Source organism: Haliaeetus albicilla, chromosome 9 (genome assembly GCF_947461875.1).
Source record: "Haliaeetus albicilla chromosome 9, bHalAlb1.1, whole genome shotgun sequence".
NCBI classification, from domain to species: Eukaryota; Metazoa; Chordata; class Aves; order Accipitriformes; family Accipitridae; genus Haliaeetus; species Haliaeetus albicilla.
In genome coordinates, this window is record NC_091491.1 from 10,334,792 (window position 1) to 10,353,045 (window position 18,254).

Consider the following 18,254-nt stretch of genomic DNA (forward strand, 5'->3'; position numbering starts at 1 on the left):
TTTCACAGATGGAACTTCAACTCTACTGTTAAGTACACTGTTCTGGTGGTTAATTATCCCAAACGTGTATGCCTTATTTTCCATTAAAGTGGGCCTAGTTTCAGCTCCCAGGCATTGGATCACGTTAAACTTTTTGTCTCTCAGATTAAAACACACTCTACCATAAGGGTCTCTCCCTACATAGCATATTCTAGCCATTGATCAAGTGACTTCTTAATGCTCTTTTTGATAAGTTAAGTAGATTGAGCTTCCTTCAGGGTATGTCACACTTCAGTGCAATGCCAGTACAGACACCTGAGGCAGGACTGATGCAGGTCCTCAGCAGTGGGAGGGTTTTGCCTTGTATTCAGTCAGTGTTGCTCTCCTTTCTTTGTTACCCCTTCCTTAACAGGAGGCAGTGCTCCCGTGACAGGCAGCAGAAGAAAATGTGTGCTTCATCCAATATAGTTTCCACTTTGAAGAAGTTAAGCCCTGATGCCATACTGCAAAGGAACAGGTGAAACACAGGCACATGTTACCTTCTGCCATCTCTCTTTAGGGAGCAGCAAATTTGGGGGGCAGGAGGGTTTGTGGCTGGCTAACCGCACATAGGCAGATTTGCCAGAACCCTAAACTAGTCTGCGAGTAGTGCCACACTAAAGCAGCTGTATTGATCCTACGAGCTTTGGTGTCATGTAATACTCACCTGTGGTGCAGTATAGACCTATCTGGTAATGCATCATAAGGTGGAGGTTTTCCAGACTTCACATAATTCTTGTAGCCTTTTTCACACGTTCTGGTGTGTCAACAGCCTTTTTTAGGTGCAGACATAAGCACTGGATGCAGTACTCCAGCATTGTGTGTATTGACAATACTATCCAACAATACAAGGCCATGAGCAAACTGTTCAAAGTTGTCTCTGTTCTGAGCAAGGGGGTTGGCCAAGAGACCTCCAATTGTCCTGGCAATTTTTTCAATGGAAAAAATAATTTGATATTTTGTATATATTTTGGTTTACACCTATATTTTCATTACTTGCTAATGGAATGATATAATTATAATCCAGACCTGTTCTGTTGTGCTTTTTCCTGAATAGAAAGGTTTCCTAGAGACTTCTCAAAAAGCCAACAAAGGTATGATTGTGTTTGCCAGTTGTCTTTTAAAATGAACGGATATCTTGATCTAAATCTGCTCAGCTTTTCCCATGAGAAGCGAACCCACTTTGTTTATTCAGTTGGCACTGCATAAGTGGACGAGCATTAAGCTTGTTTTCCAGATTGAAGAAAACTCGCACAGAGAACCAAGATGGCAAATTTATCTTTACATTGCAATATATGTGAATGTGAACTAGAAAGAACTTCCATTGCTTTTAGTAAGCAGGATAAATCCTTTTACTTGTATTTTATTTTATATGCTTCCACTTGCTCCATACCTCAAGGCCATGAGCCATCCTAAAGTATAAAATGATGGCTACAAGTAAGGAAATAAAATACCAGCCTCACATTTGGTCTCTGAATATTCCTATGCAGGTGTTGGAATTAAGTCTTTTCTGTTCCTTAAAGATCTCTTTCTCATTCCATAAATACTGTCTTTGCTGTAGCATTGTCTGACTTATTTTCATAATTCATAATTATCTTGGTTCTTAAAAATTTAGACATACATTTAAAAGCATGATCCAATCTTGTCTGATTGCCACCACATTGTGTTTGAAGTAATTACCATTCATTTGGCTTTTGAGGCTGTTGAATGAATTTTCCACATGAGATTCCTTAATTTGTACATATTTTATTGCTATAAAATAGGTATTGGCAAGCTGCCTAAACTGTAGCGAAGGCCTTTAATTCCTATCCCTATGTGATGAAACAAATTAAGTGCAAACAGGGAGGCATAAGACAGACTCCTTAAAACATATTTTGTTGACATTTCAAAATTGTCCTTACACAGGTGCAAATGCACAGGTAAAATTAAGGTAGCTTAGTTCTGCACTAAAGAGCCAAAAATGGTTAGTTTTCATACAAGAAAGATAATGTTCCTTTATAGTATAAAAGCTCTCTGTTTCTATCCTTGAGCTATTATCCCCATGAGAAAATGTACTCTGCTTGAAGAGGTTATTAGTGCCTTTGTGCTGGCTTCCTGCATACTAAGGAAAACCTCCAAGAATATTAATCCTGTCCTGTACATCTATTCTTTTATGGCTGAAGAGGCCTGCCCTGCTAGCTAGAGTTTAGAAGCATGGAGGTGCTCGACTGTTTTAAAATAGCCATGATTAGGTGGAGGTGAAACAAGAAGGAAACACCTGCTCTGTTCCCCGCTCTCCCAGGGACACAGTGAAAGATCTTGGGGGCCTCCTTGAATATGGGGCTTCTTTGCCCCACCATCAAATTGACACTGTGTTCTCTGGGTATCTATAAGGAGTCTATTGATAGATTTAAATATGTCAGAATGCTATAAGTAGAGACCAAGTTACATAACTGCTCTTAAAGCATGCCAGGTTTCATAGCTGTGTTTTGCTATACAATATTATACCAAAATTTTAGGAGAAAATCTAATGTTAACAAAGAAAAAGGGAAGAAACTTTGTTGTGTTTTTTGTTGATTTGCTTTAAAGAATTGCAGGAAAGTTGATGGATTTCCTTGTTTCCCTATCAGGGCACTCCAGGTATGGTCTTTAAGGAAAAAAAAAACAAACCAAAACAAAATAACAATTCTTGGCATATGCCCTTGTATAGGCATAACTGGTATAAAATTCTGCCCAGCCCAAACCAACAAAACCATCCCTAGTGATCTAGCATCTCATGTTTGTCATAATCACAAGCCTCTTGTAAATTAAACAGCAAGACTGTGGAGGCTTTGGATCTTACTAACGAGCACTTGTTGACAATCAGCTACTCTATGTAAAACCAAGCCTTGCTTCATGCTTCTAATGGGAAAGTACAGGAGCTCCCAAAATGCAGGGCTTGTTAAGAAACCTGGCTATTTGCATTCATCTGAAGCAAAGGGTTTACAAATTGAGGGATGTACTATGCAGGAACACCAGGGCTTCCACAGAGAGAATTATAGGGATTGGTGTAAACATGGAGCGTGCCTTGTGGTTATGTTGGGATGAATGGTCAGAAAGGCAGACATGCTGCTCTGAGGGCCCACTGAAGTCAATACAATAAAGGCAGGTGCTTAAAGGCTTTGTTGAACTTGAGGACCAGATTTGCAACTTCAAGCATAATACATTCAGAATAAGAAATGTACCCGATACTGGACATCATAGGGAGTAGCACATCTTCCTTCCCTCCATCCCTATCTATTCAGCATAACACAGCTGCTAAAGAAACTTTTATCTTAGTCATGCTAAACTTTTCTTTACCTGCTTGAAACTCTCATGCCTTGGCCTTCTGAGCTCATTTTCACTGTGCAGAGTCTCTGCTGGCCTGGGAAGAACATCGTGGATGCATTTGGCATACTCTGGCCCTCTCAGTGCTGAATCAGTCTAACTGTTCATGAAGATGTCTAAATTTAAGAACAGCGCTTCATGGGCTATTGCGCAGAGGAGACTCAAGGATGCAGTTTCTTTCAGGGTTGATATTTCAGCGCTAGCTATTTCTGTATCAGTTCCATGAAGCCTGCAATTTCTCTGCTTGCAAACAGCAGATACCAGCACCGTGAAAACAACAGAAGGTAAGATGGCCTGCATCTCACATGAGATTTTGCTTTTGTTTCTCAGTTAACGGCAGGCAGAATTCAGAAGCTGATGCCTCTCTTATCGGTTCTGGCCCCAGAGCAAGCTTCGCAGTGGCTGGTTCATGCGTTGCTGCACTGTGCTGTGTTGTATGCACAGATGTGCACTGAGACATGTACCTTCTTGTACCCACATACCAGAATAAATCAAAAGATGAGGTCAGGCAGTGTAGAAGAAAACGCCGCCATTGGATTGTCAAGCTAATCATAATAATCTTAGGACCCTCATTCTCTATGATCTCTTCATCTGGGAATATTCATAGCCCCTTTGATGATTCTTTACTGAGACTGAGAATCCCAGAGAGGACAAATGCTCTGTTTTATTATGGCAATACATAACTTAATTTTGAGGCAGATCACAGATTTCTGTCTGACATTTCTACCTTTCAACTGTTGCAAGTTTTTCAGCAAACAGTGAAGGAAAGGGAAAAAGACAAAGCCACCATGTTAAATGTTAATGTGCTTTTCTTCTCCCTCTGGAGGTAGATCTCAATAAAATGTATAACAGTTTTAAATCTTGTTTCAATACATTTTTATGTGAAAATATATGAAGTATAGACTGAAAGGACAAAAGAAAATTCTCATTTGTCCTTTAGGCAAAGCTTTTTAAGTGTTCATACATAAAATATGATTGAGAATACCAGTGGCATTTCAACTAGAGACAAAGGAAAACAAGGTTAAAAATGTTGTGGATTATCCTAAAAGTAGAAGTTTCATTCCTAGGTTCTTTGTGAAAACCTTATAAATAAAGTGGTGCAGGATACAACTGAACTGCTGAACGCAAACTTACTCAGTCGAAGAGAGAATTCAATTAGGGCAGTGCTGGTTATGAAACATGCATCTATCCATGGTGTTAATGGGACTGTGTCCTGGTTTGGTGGTGGTCTTTGTCTTCTGAAAAACAGATGAATGTACAGATTTAGTAATCAGGTGAGCTTCCACCTTAACTCCTAATTCTTAGGAACAACCTTTGCATGGTTTCACCACATAAAAAATAAAGCACCAACCCTGGATTCAGATTGTAGTGAACTGAAATGTAAATGTATGACCTTCTGTCTTCCTGCTTGGAAAAATATTTCTTAGGTTTCTAGAAGCAGCAACACTCCATCAGAGGGGGCTGTAGTTAAGAAAACAGCACAGGTAAACTTTGGAATGTGCATACACAAAGAGAAAAATGCCATTTCTGTTTCAGGTACTTCCTGCCTCTGTGGATATGGTTTTGCTCTGTGTGAGGAGCACTTCCTGCTGTTCCGTTGCTGCTCTCTAGATTTGGCCAGTCATGAAGTTGTGAAGTGCAGAAGTGAGTAATACTTTGATTTGTGCCTTTTCCTGGGTCGAAGAGGAAGAATCTGCTTGTGTCTCACCCTGTCTAACATGAAGGGGCTTGCATTCTAGCTCACACAATCTCTAACCTAGCTGTGGCTGCAATGCTTCAAGTTGGCTGTAGCCTGCAGCAGAAGCCAAGGGGAAAGTTCAGACAGGTTGATTTATCACAGAATCTCAAAAAATGTTTCTTTCTATTTATCTATTACATTGCTTTCCCCTGATCGATCCAGCTGTGTGAGCAACTGAGCCCCTGAAGTTACTAACACAGGCAGGAGATGCATGTGAGCAAAGGGGATGAAAATACTGAAATCTTTTTGGATAATGCAAAATGTCTCGGCTTCGAGTCTCTGTCTTTTCTCTCTCCACAGATCAGCATAGTTCCTCCTGAGGTACAACCACCCTAGCTTGGGGCACTGTTGGTTAGCAGTGTGAAGAAGTCTTGCGCGTGCACTCTTCAACACTGATACTGGCACAATACTTTCGTAGCGAGGCTTATTTTGTTTGAGAAACCAATATAATGACTTTGCAGGCATTAGAAGGATTTGCCAGAACACCTATAGCTACCTAGCAAACCAGCTCTCCGGAAGGCGAGATCTTAACTCAGTAGTGCAGGCCACAGTTTACTGACAGGTTGGATGAGATAACAATTTGCTGGATAAAGAACCCCTCTTTAGAAGTCTCCCCGACTTTACATTCCTACATGGGTAACGCCATATATGCTCAAGTTTCTTATTTAAATTTTATTTTGAACAACTTCTATCCTCTTGTCATCAAGGTATCATAATTTCTGCTCTGTAGCAGTAGCTGTTTATTTTGATGTTTTATCTTTTTTTTTTTTTATTTGCAATCCAAACTGACCTTTTTACTGCATAACCACTTGAAAAAGAGATGTCCTGCTCACATAAGGAACGCCTCAAGAGAAGGGCAGTCCTGCGTAATTTCCTATCCTCTCACAGAAAGCCTTCATATTGGAAAACTGGGGAATATTACTTTCTGGCCCTGCACACTCTCCTGGGTAGAAAGGTCCTGAAACACAATTTATTGTAAAACACACAGTGGTTACAGAGCTAGCACAGTCAATGATATTCCTTTTATTACCACTCAGATGAGAACACAAAATGACATTGGAAAGCAGTGAACTCACCAGAAGGGCAGAGAAAGCCATTAAATTCAACACGCATCATATTTCATAATCAGAATCCTGCAGTCAGAGCTGACACCACTGAATGAGTTTGTTGCAGTCATGATAATATAAAACCTGCTGCATCTGCTTCCCTTGGCACTTTTCTTTGTAGACCCTTGCAGTGTATGGGCTATTAATCATCAGTAGCCAGGGACACTGCAGACCAATGCACTTTGTATTGCATAAATTGAAAATGCATCACTATTAGAGAGAAAACTGCCTTCTGTACATCTCTATTTAGATAAGCAGTTTCCTAAAGGGCTGCCATGCTATTATGGCTAACCACTTAATTGGAGTTCTTTCCACAGCCTGGTAATTGGGGTTGGGGGGGGAGGGTAATGCAATCCCTTTTGTAGCGTGTATGAAAACAAGGCAGGGAGAGTGTTCCTTTTCTTACCTAGGAAGCCTGACAGGGCTCGAGCTGGTGGTGAGAAAATGCAGTCAAATATACTGTATCATTTAACCTCACTAAATTAATTTCATAAATGAGAGGGCTGAGTGTACCTGTGAGTGGGAGAAGGATGTTCTGTAACCTGTGCATTAATGAATTTTCAGTAGCTGACTGGAGCAATAGATCGCCAGAGAAGGTGAGTTGCCTTTCCTTCCGTTAGCTCTGCTCACAGAAGAGGGTAGGCTGAGGTTTAGGAGGATAAAAAGTTTTAGTGGCAACCTAAGAAAAGGCAATTGCAAATTCAGCATTCAAATTTGCTCTTTTTAAAGAGAACCCATTTTATTCTACCGTCATTTGTCCAAGTTTTATAAGTAAAGAGGAAAGATCAGTAACTAATGAAAATGGGAGATCTGAAGTAATTTGACAATGAAAGTATAGCTTTTAAACTGCATGTGTTTAACAGTAAATTGCTGAATGGTTTAAGTATTTTCTGTTGAAGGGCTGTGGTCTGTGTTTGGAACTTCATTGATCTTTGGTTATAGCTGCACACACTTAATTCTTATTACATCTACTGTGCTCCATGGGTCTTATTTCCTAGTCTGTGCAGTTGTTGATGTGTCAGAAAGACATGAATCTGACTGAGTTGAAATTACGTGAGCTTGTGTTGAATCCTATGTCTTCTGATACTTGCTGGCTCAAACAAAGGTATATCAGTGAAAGTGCTCAGGCCCGATTCAAATCAGAACTGAGTTTAAATTGGGACCTATACACATAGCTTGTTCAGAACTGTGATCTTCAGCCTCTCCCTCTCCCAGCTGCTGCCTAACTTGGGCCCGTTTACATTTCAGCTACCTTTCTTCACTTGACTTCTTTGGACAAAGTTCTCTAGAAAGTTTCAAGTCCAACCACAACCAAAAATACTCCTGTCCTGATTGCTCCAAACAGCTCAGAGGATCTCTTGTCACTCAGGTACTATGTCAAAGTAATTTGAACTGGGGAGGTGTTTCCTGAGCATGTCTGTCAGTGAGGTTATCTAGGCAGAGCTGGAGGATATGGAGAGCCTAGGTTATTACATCAAAAGATGACACTATATTGACTAAAGGATTGAGACAGGAGGGTCAGGCTCTACCCACAATCACAGGCTTTTGTTTGTCTGCACATTAACAGTAAGACACAGGAGTGGTGCTCTGCACCTCAGTTGGGTAGGACTCGCTGATTTAGCTGATTGGCACCAACTTGTTTCTCAGTAAAGCACTAATTCCCAAGCCCTGACAAAGTGACATAGATATGAGAGACCCCTTCATGCAGAAAAGAAAAGGGGGCATGGTAAAATCATTCCCAGAATTGCATATAGTAAGTGTCATCCTCTTTTAAGTCCTACCAGTTTGTGTCTTTTGACTCTAGGATGTAATCCTGTTACAGGTTAAGCTGATCTAAATCCAGGATGCTGTTGTTCTGCCCTACCTTCCAGTCTGCTCCTGTGTGCTTTGATGCTACTCTGCATGGCTGAAGTTAAAACAGGTTTTGCTATATTCAGTTTCAGCTGAATTAGCTCTCAGAACTGGCTCAGGCAGTATTTGTGTATGTGATAGTTAAGGGAACCAGGCATAAGGGCTGCACTTCAGTAAGTAGAATGCAGTTTTAAACTTTGATCACTGGGTCAGTAGCAGGTAATAGGGATGGAGAGGTCACTTAATACAGGAGTTAAGAAGGAGAACAGTGTCTTTATGAGGGATGACAGTTTACTCCTGTGGAGAGAACATTAAGGATTGAACTTCAAAGAAATCTGAAATTAGATCTGCTCAGTTAAAAAAACCCCAGACGCTCAAAAGTTGGGTAGTTGCCTTCATCTTGCAGTTTAATGAGAATTTCATTTCATTCTAGGTAAACTGGTGGTGAGTTATAACCAACACTAATTGTTGGCTATGTGGTAAAGGGTCAACTGATTTATGATGAGGAACATACTACCATTTTTAACTGGAGGTAACAAGGAATATGTTCTATTTTAAAGTAATAGTGTGGTTTTCTGTGATGTAATCAGGGAAGGAGAAAAACTATATTCACCTGAGTTCAGGACTAGGGCAGGACTCGTAATCAGTTTGTTTCTGGGACTGATACCTATGTCTAATATCTGAACACTAACGCCACCTATAAAAAAATGCAGAAATGGACTTAGGGAAATTTTGTATGCTCTCTGCTATCACAAAGGACTCTGAAGCCTTGAGAGCTACCAGATCTGATTTTAAATGGTAAGTAGTTACAATAACAACATTCAGGTTATGAAAAAGCCCTTTTGAAAAACAAGCAATGCTATCTGCTCAGAGTATTGCTACTGCTTAATATTGGTTTCTGCAAAATTACCTATTCAAAAATATTGAAAATTTTTCTTTTAAAAATCCAAACAAACAAAATCCCCAAATTCACACACTCATATTTAAAGCTACCCATGCTTAAATTTTAGCTTTGAATACAGGTTGTTTTGCAAAAAATAATAACATCACGGCATGGAAATATCTTGTTGAAAGAAATAAATTATGCAGAGGTTTCCTAAATAATTTAACAGATACAGTAAACAAAAATTATGACTTCTTACGAAACACCCTCAACTTGCTAGCATTTTGTTCCTGTGGTAACACATACGGGTTCTGTGTTTTGAGGCTTTAATTTTAATCACACAGTATCCTCTCCTTGGTCAGAGCAGTGTTGCAGATGCAGAGTAATGTACCAAAAGCCCTGTCAAATGTTGTGCTAGCATCCTTCCAAGTTTCCTCTGTAAATTAAAGTAGCTGTATGCTAATATCCTAGTCTTTACTATAAAACTATTGCTATTATAAAATAAAATATTCTAGTATCAGCCTGTAAGCATGGCTTTGAAAACAAAATCTCATTATATTTGTTAGTTAATGTTATCAACATGGTGAAGAGTTAAAGTAAGTAACCTATTCAAGTAGTTGGTTCAGCTGACCAGAAAAAATAAAAAAACCCCATGGTGTGGAAACCATCATAGATTTCTTGTCTGTATCCTCATTTCTTTAGATGAATTTCTGTTCAGCAATGCCTCTTATTAATGCTTTGAGTTCACTTGGAATGTCCCAACCCCTGGTTCAATCTGCTGATAGGCTTTTGTCAATATTACTTGATTTTTAAAATGGCTTTGACATATTGCCCTTGCTATGCATAAAGCTATATTTAATATCAATTTAAGCTCCTCCTTCAGTTGTAAAAGTTACTCGTGAGAAGACAACTATAAGTCAAAAAGAAACACTTCCAAAGCACAGGATATTTTCATTCTTAATGTATATAATTACTTTTCGCTTTCAGTATTGGTAATGGGAAATTCGGAATCACACTTACACTCTATTGTAAGACTTTGCAACAAATAGAATAAGTTACTGCAGCAAAGTCAGATTTTACACTTACGTGGTCCTTGGGAGGATGGTGGAATGAAGACTAGAAGTAAATGAGGCCTCACTGATTTAGTATACAGTGCCTCAAATGTGTTAACCTGCTAGTGTGAACTATGTGTTTCCTTCCTTATGCACACCCTCCATAAAACAAAATCTAATCAGGATTTAAAATTATGCTGTATTCATTTCTTTGATTCTGGTGAATTGTTTCAATTTCTTATTATAAGTAGAAGAAAAGCCAAGCAAAGCAAATTACAATAAAATATTTCAATTAAAGCTGTATTTGACCCATAATGCCATGCTATATGTTTCATACCATGTTTTCCGTATTAGCAACATTTCAAAATGAGAATATGATTGCAGTAACTACTACCTACCAAGAGCTGATACTGTTAAGAGAGAGAATGGGTAGGAACTTTTGTTTTTATAGTTTGGGAACACAGAAAAATGAGCTGAGGAGTCAAACAGTGGGTCAGTGCCAGAGTGAGAAATAGAAATCAGCTTCCCTTGCTCATTTCAAATGCTAAAAAACCTGAGTCATATCCAGCCGCACAGTGAGTAGTATTCCTCTAGGATGACAACCTCCTGCAGCATCCTTCAAGATGAACATCAGAGAAAAGTACCCACTCCTAGCGGTCCTGCAGAGAAGGAAGAGAGTGGACACCACAGAAATCAGTTTTCTTAAGCTCACTCAGCAAACTTTCTTTTCCATCTTTATATCATATTAATTTGCCTTTTTCTTTCTTGCAGAATAACAGTAAATGGGTCCATCTGCCTTGGAAAGCAGGAATGGAAGAGCCTTGGCCTTATCCCCTGTTGAGAGGCAGCACGCAGAGGAAGAGGCCAGCACAGTCAGACTAGATATCTGTGCCAGCCATGGCTACTCTCTGGACCTAGAAGGAAGGCAAGAACTGTGCCTCCAAGGTACAACTGATTTACACTGTGCTGAGAACAGTACAGTTTATATAACAGCATTTATCTGCCCAACGCTCTGTTAGAGGGACACATAGTGTAGTTCTATACATGGGGAAACCACACATGGATTTTATTTCACTGTCTGTGTTGAAGTAAATTGAAGAAGAATGAATTCAGAGTGCCACTGCCCTTTTAAAGAAGGGGGAGTTCAGCCTAAGCCTCATCTGCTCAGCAGGGAGTGAGAGCAGCAGGAGAAAAGTGTGCCATTAGTGCTCTGTGTGATGCTAGTACTAGCCTGGTATTTTACGTACTAGAGGGATGTCAGTGTGGATCACAGAGCAAAATCATCACCACTGATGATTCACAAGCCCTAGTCCTCATGGGGGACTTCAACCACCCTAATATCTGTCAGAGGGACAACACAGCAGGGCATAAGCAATCCAGGAGGTTCCTGGAATGCGTTGATGATAACTTCCTTCTCCAAGTGATGGAGGAGCCAACAAGGAGAGGTGCTATGCTGGACCTTGTTCTCAACAACAATGAGGGGCTGGTGGGGAATGTGAAGCTCAAGGGCAGCCTTGGCTGCAGTGACCATAAAATGGTGGAGTTCAAGATCCTTAGGGCAGTCAGGAGGGCACACAGCAAGCTCGCTACCCTGGACTTCAGGAGAGCAGACTTGGGCCTCCTCAGGGATCTGCTTGGTAGAGTACCATGAGATACAGCCCTGGAGGGAAGAAGGGCCCAAGAAAGCTGGTTATATTCAAGGATCACCTCATCCAAACTCAGGAGCCATGCACCCCAACCAAGAGAAAGTCAGGTAAAAACACCAGGCAGTCTGCATGGATGAACAGGGAGCTCCTGGACAAACTCAAACACAGAAAAGAAGACTACAGAGGGTGGAAACAAGGACAGGTAGCCTGGGAGGAATACAGAGAAATTGTCTGAGCAGCCAGGGATTAGGTTAGGAAAGCCAAAGCCCTGATAGAATTAAATCTGGCCAGGGACATCAGGGGCAGCAAGAAAACCTTCTATAGGTACATCGGTGATAAAAGGAAGACTAGCGAAAATGTGGGCCCTCTCTGGAAGGAAACGGGAGACCTGGTTACCTGGGACATAGAGAAGGCTGAGGTACTCAGCGACTCTTTTGCCTCAGTCTTTAGCGGTAAGTGCTGCAGCCACACCAGCCAAGTTGCAGAAGGCAAAGACAGGGACTGGGAGAATGAAGAACCTCCCACTGTAGGAGAAGATCACATTCAAGACCATCTAAAGAACCTGAAGGTGGACGTGTCTGTGGGACATGATGAGATGCATCCACGGGTCCTGAGGTTGAAGAAGTGGCTAAGCCACTATCCATCATATTTGAGAAGTCGTGGCAGTCCAGTGAAATTCCTACTGACTCTAAAAGGGGAAACGTAACCCCCATTTTTAAAAAGGGGAAAAAAGGAAGAGCCAGGGAGTGACAAACCAGTCAGTCTCACATTTGTGCCTCGCAAGATCATGGAGCAGATCCTCCTGGAAACTATGCTAAGGCACATGGAAAATAAGGAGGTGATTGGTGACAGCCACCGTGGCTTCGCTAAGTGCAAGTTTTGTGCCTGACAAATTTGGTGGCCTTCTACGATGGGGTTAGTGTTGGTGGATAAGGGAAGAGCAACAGATGTCATCTATCTGGACTTGTACAAAGCATCTGATACTGTCCCACACGACATCCTTGTCTCTAAAATGAAGAGACAGGGATTTGACGGATGGACCACTCAGTGGATGAGGAATTGGCTGGATGGCTGCACTCAAAGAGTTGTGGTCAACAGCTCGATGTCCAGGTGGAGAGCAGTGACAAGGGGCATTCCTGAGGGGTTGGTATTGGGACTGGTGCCGTTTCACATCTTTGTGGTGACAGGGACAGTGGGATTGAGTGCACTCTCAGCAAGTCTGCTGAATGACACCAAGCTGTGTGGTGCGGTCAACACATTGGAGGGAAGGGATGCCATCCAGAGGGACCTTGACAGGCTTGAGAGGGGTCCTGTGCAAACCTCATCAAGTTCAACAGGGCCAAGTGCAAGGTCCTGCACATGGGTCAGGGTGATCCCAAGAACAAATACAAGCTGGGCAACGAGTAGATTGAGAGCAGCCCTGCAGAGAAGGACTTGGGGTACTGGTGGATGAAAAGCTGAATATGAGCCAGCAATGTGCACTTGCAGCCCAGAAAGCCAATTGCATCCTGGGCTCCATCAAAAGAAGTGTGGCCAGCAGGTCGAGGGAGGTGATTCTCCAATTCTGCTCCATTCTCATGAGACCCCACCTGCAGTACTGTGTCCAGCTCTTGGGCCCCAACATAAGAAGGACACGGATCTGTTGAAGCGAGTCCAGAGGAGGGACATGAAGATGATCAGCGGGCTGGAGCACCTCCCCTATGAAGACAGGCTGAGAGAGTTGGGGTTGTTCAGCCTGGAGAACAGAAGGCTCCAGGGAGGCCTCAGAGCAGCCTTCCAGTACCTAAAGGGCACCTATGGGAAAGCTGGAGAGGGAATTTTTACGTGGGCATGTAGTGATAGGACAAGGGGTAATGACTTTAAACTGAAAGAGGGTAGATTTAGATTAGAAATTAGGAGGAAATTATTTACTGTGAGGGTGGTGAGGCACTGGAACAGGTTGCCCAGAGAAGTTGTGGATGCCCCATCCCTGGAAGTGTTCAAGGCCAGGCTGGATGGGGCTTTCATCAGCCTGGTCAAGTGGAAGGTGTCCTTGCCCATGGCAGGGGGTTGGAATGAGCTGGTCTTTAAGGTCCCTTCCAACTCAAACCATTCTGTGATTCTATGATCTGCCTGGTAACAGTATGGTTTCAGGCTTACGTTCTGGGAATCCTTCCTTCTAGTGCCCCTGGGCCTTCTGCTTTAGTGCAGTTCCCCAACTTAAAGGGACATGAAGTGATTTCCTTGCAGACTTCAGTTATACATCCCACTGGCTTCATGAAGGCAGATGGGAATGACAGCTAGCTTCATTTGGCAGTAGCCTGGTATTTTCAGTACGGGGAAAACACAGCTTTAAAATCACCTAGTTATTTTTGTGAAACAGCATGTTCAAGAATGATTACTTACTTCTGGAAGCTGTTGCAGCTGAAAGTGTAGCTCTTTAAAGACTTACAGGTGCAGCAAGTCAGGGTCATCCGTGTAAATCATTGCCTGCTGTTGACAAGAAATTTAACAGTTTGGGTTAGTTGTTAGGAGAACATGCACAATTGGGTATGTTGAAATCTTAATGGTGCCTTTCCTTACCATTTGATACAGCTAGTAAAAAAAACCCCAAACAATAAAAATCCCTCACCACAAATTTAATTATTTTATGAAGTCAGCAGAAAGGTCTCAAGACTTAACGTTCTGAAAAAAGCTTCAGTTGATCAAAACCAGATTAATCCCTCTATATATGCACAAATGATTGATTTGCATTCATTTCATATTTTCAACTTGCTATATTTGGCAAAATCATTATCACAAGCTTCCTTGCTGGTAAAGGAGCTCAGCAGAACAGGAGGAGGACAGGGTATCAGAGGAAACACTGCAGGGATATGAAATGAAAGAGATGGTACAGCAAGTTAAGGAAGATGCCGCCAGCGGAAGAACAGAAGGCAAAGTCTTCCTCATCTCCCTGCTTTGCTGTAGGGCAGTTTTCTGTACTGCAAGCACATGAGTTCACTTAAATACTGCCTTCTAGAGAGAGCCCCAGCTAGTCCTAGAGGAAAACATAAACCTGTTTTTAAGGTTAGTTTGTTATGAATGCTGCCCAGACAATATGGATATATCCAACACTAATCTGGCTCTTCCACCCAGGAGAGTTCTTTGATAGTAGACAACCAGGTAGTTTTTCACTGTTCGGTTGTGCACTGAAGTGTCACCACATGCTATCATGAGTGTGCTCTCTGTATCACACTGTAAACACACCATACTAGTAGTCAACGTTCTTTTGAACCAAAAACAAAAAGGAAAGTTTCATGGCTGTAGGGACCTTAGAGGGCACAAAGGCCAAATACTGTGCAGTGTGGATGTGGTCACCCTTTTCTAACTGGTGCTAGTTCTGGGTGAGTTAGATGTGAGGCCCATGTTTTCTCCCCAGTGCAGCTGGTAAGGACAGTACACACAACCTTAGGATACACAGGAGCTAATTTAAATTTCCAAACACACCTCCCCTTACTTGCAGTGCCAAGTTGCATGTTTTCCTATTAAACAGAGAGTGCTTTAAAAGACGTTTATGTAACTCTTTTGAAGAGTTATATGGTCTGAAATATGGAGAAAGTCAGACCAGTTTTCTGGTTTTATAATCTTCAGTATTCGATATCTTTTTTATTTAATTGTTTATCCAAGTAATCTTTTAGATTACTGCTTTGTCCAGTCATTTGTCGCAGCCAGCTCTTTACAGAAGCACAATTAGCTCTCTTCAGCATTAAGGAAAGCTTTATTTAAAAATTATATTTGATGAAAGAAAAGTATTCTTCAGACAAAGATGGAAATATTTGGCAAATTACTCCATTGAAAGTTTTCCATGGCATGTCAATCAGCTTCAGTAAGCTCTCATTAATTAAGCAATTTACTAGAAGGTAAGAGATTTTTAAGATGTACAGTGTCAGCACTGCCTATAGAATCATTAGTTAGTTGAGCAGTGTTTGTATAAAACAAAAGACCCCACCACCAATGAGATCTGTAGTCATTAGACCTAGATGAAAATTAGAGTTACCAAAGTTTGGTACCTCTCTCTATTTGAAATTAAGATGAACTTTTGAAAGGTTTCCATAAAAACAGAAAACATGAAAGAAATTCTCTAGAAACATTTTCAAAACTTCATATTTGAAGTACTCTGTCACAAGGCAGAAAATTCTGTTCATGTTGGTAGAATGTTAAGATTAATGATAAAAAATGCTCCCTAAGTAAAAGAGTGTTTCTTTTATAGATTTAACTATCAGGGCATCTCACTGCAGAATGTAAACTTGCACTTTCTACTGTCATTCAAACCCAGAAATTTATTTAAAACATATATACATGTGGTGCCTGTTGCCAGAAATGAGCAATTCAGAGAGGAGATTGCAGAAGGGTTGTGTTCCACCCTTTGCTGGTGTTAAGAGTTCTAGGATGTATATCTTAGAGGTTTCTGAGATGAATCTTGAGCCCTGGAGATTTTATGCAATTATTTTGGGTTCAACAGTGCAGAAGTATAGATTACCATATAGACTCATCCATAAGCTGCAAGTAAAATGTTGGCCATTGTTTAATACTTTTTTTTTTTTTTTTCCCCATGCAGTTGCTGAATGCTTTCTTTGGCAAAACTGAAAAACAGCCCCTTAAGAAATAGCTACCCTGTCTGCTGGAAGTTTGGGTTTGTAACAAGATAGTGAAATAGATTCTATTGCCTCTCTCGCTGTAGAAATATGAAAACAGAAATCTGATTTTCTATTTCTAAATATTGAGTTTACCACTTTTATTTTTCATTTGTGTGGTGCCAAAGCCTATTCACACTGAAGTCTAAAGGTTGAATAGTTTTCTATAAAAAAAAAGAGAAAAATTAAGGTGGGAAGACAAAAATTAGGATCCTGAAATTCTGTGACTTACGGGGTGGGGAGGCATGGAAACAGACCATGAGTGCTCTTTCTTAGATAATAACAATTGCAAGCACATGTACCTGAAGTTATGTGATTTTTTTTTCTTTTTTAAATATGTTAGCTATAACAACTAACTTAATCTGAAAGTGTCTATTTCAGTAAGTAGTAACCTGAAAGCAAATCCAATCCAAAAAGTGTTTTCTACCAACTAATAAACAGATTATTACTGTAGTAGTAGTACTACCACATATTTTAGGCTAAAAGCATTAATGCAGCCACTGAATGTACTTTGTGCAAACATCAGACTTTTTTTTTTTTCTGTTCCACAATTTTCATTTCCATTATGGAAGGCATTAGGAAAAGAACATTTAATACTAAAAATATAGTGACTCCTTTGAACTGGTATGAGATAGGCAGTGTGAATGAAGTACCATTTTATTTGAAATTCAGGTTGTGACTGAGTACAATCCCTTTTTCTAGCAATACCATTCATCCTTGGGCCTCCATGATAATAATGTTGAGTTTGCTTTGTGAATTTTAACAACCTGTGGTTTTGCAAATAAAACTGCAACTCAGTATACTGGTTTGAGTTAGATTTATAATGTAAAAGAAATTGCCACTTTCAGTGGGTTTCTCTTGTAGAAGTTCCAAACGTGGTTCTCCTAAAACGCTACATGCACCCCTTCGTTCTGAAGCATAACATGTGTTTGCTAAGCAAAACCAGAGTTGTAACAGCAGATTGTACTGTTCCAGCTTGTAGTATCACTGCAGAGAATACCACAAGTCTCATGTTAAACAGGCAGAGAGGGAAGAAAAGGTCAGGATTTTCCACAAAACAACTTTGTATAAAGTAACACCCACAAAGCAGAATAAAGAACGTTGTTGGGCATAATCATAGATCAGTGTTCTCTATTAACTGTTTGTAGCAATTCAAGGTAACATAGCTATGCTCATTAGAGAAAAACCCCAGCATTTGAGTGACAGACTATTTTGTATTCCTAATGCTGTTGTTTACACTGTGTTTTGTCTGGGGCTTTGTCAGCTATTTCTCTGCTGTTTTTTCCTTGAGCTCTTTAAAGATCCCTCTTCAAAGTTACATGGCTCTTAAAGTCATAGTAAAACAAAGACTTCATATCACAGTTTAATATTTCAATTAAACTACAGAGTAATAATATGCATTAATTGTAGCCTATTAGTTGCAAATGACAACATTTTGTTTTGTTGTACTTAAAGATTTTATTAGTAACAGACGCTTTTAGTTAGCGTTTGTTGCCCCAAGAGCTTTAGAGGAACTGATTTTCTGTCAGAAAAGATTGGAATCAATTGCATTCCTCCCTTCCAGATAGTGCTAAAACATTTATTTAAAGGTTTATATGCTCACCCTGCCTTATCTGTATTCCAAGTCACTTGTCCAATGAAATAAAATTCATTCATGCCTTCCTTCACTGTGTTATTGACAAAGTGTAAGCTTTATGTGACTGGAAGCCAGAATTCTGTCTTTTGGGAATACCTCTCTCTAAACTTGTCTGAAAGAATTATTTTATTGCATTTTTCATGCCAGTTCAAGTATGTTTGAATGGTAAATCCTAGAAGCTGGGCTGTCTGTGACCATATCAGCCTTTTGAATTAGCAGCATGCACAACATGATAGAAATATTAGATTGTAAGGAAGGAGTATGTGTGCTACATAATTTTTTTTATTAAGTATTTTTTTTTTGCAAGTAATAAACTGCATGTCACTT

At 40.4% G+C, this 18,254-nt stretch overlaps 1 long non-coding RNA gene across 1 annotated transcript; it reads left to right on the forward strand.

Annotated features, from left to right (window-relative positions):
* The first annotated feature begins 4,025 nt into the window (after positions 1 to 4,025).
* LOC138686677 (uncharacterized) lies at positions 4,026 to 17,584 on the forward strand. Its single transcript, XR_011325971.1, has 3 exons — positions 4,026 to 5,007; positions 10,765 to 10,938; positions 16,216 to 17,584. It is a non-coding gene; the product is annotated as an uncharacterized lncRNA (long non-coding RNA).
* Positions 17,585 to 18,254: the final 670 nt, after the last annotated feature.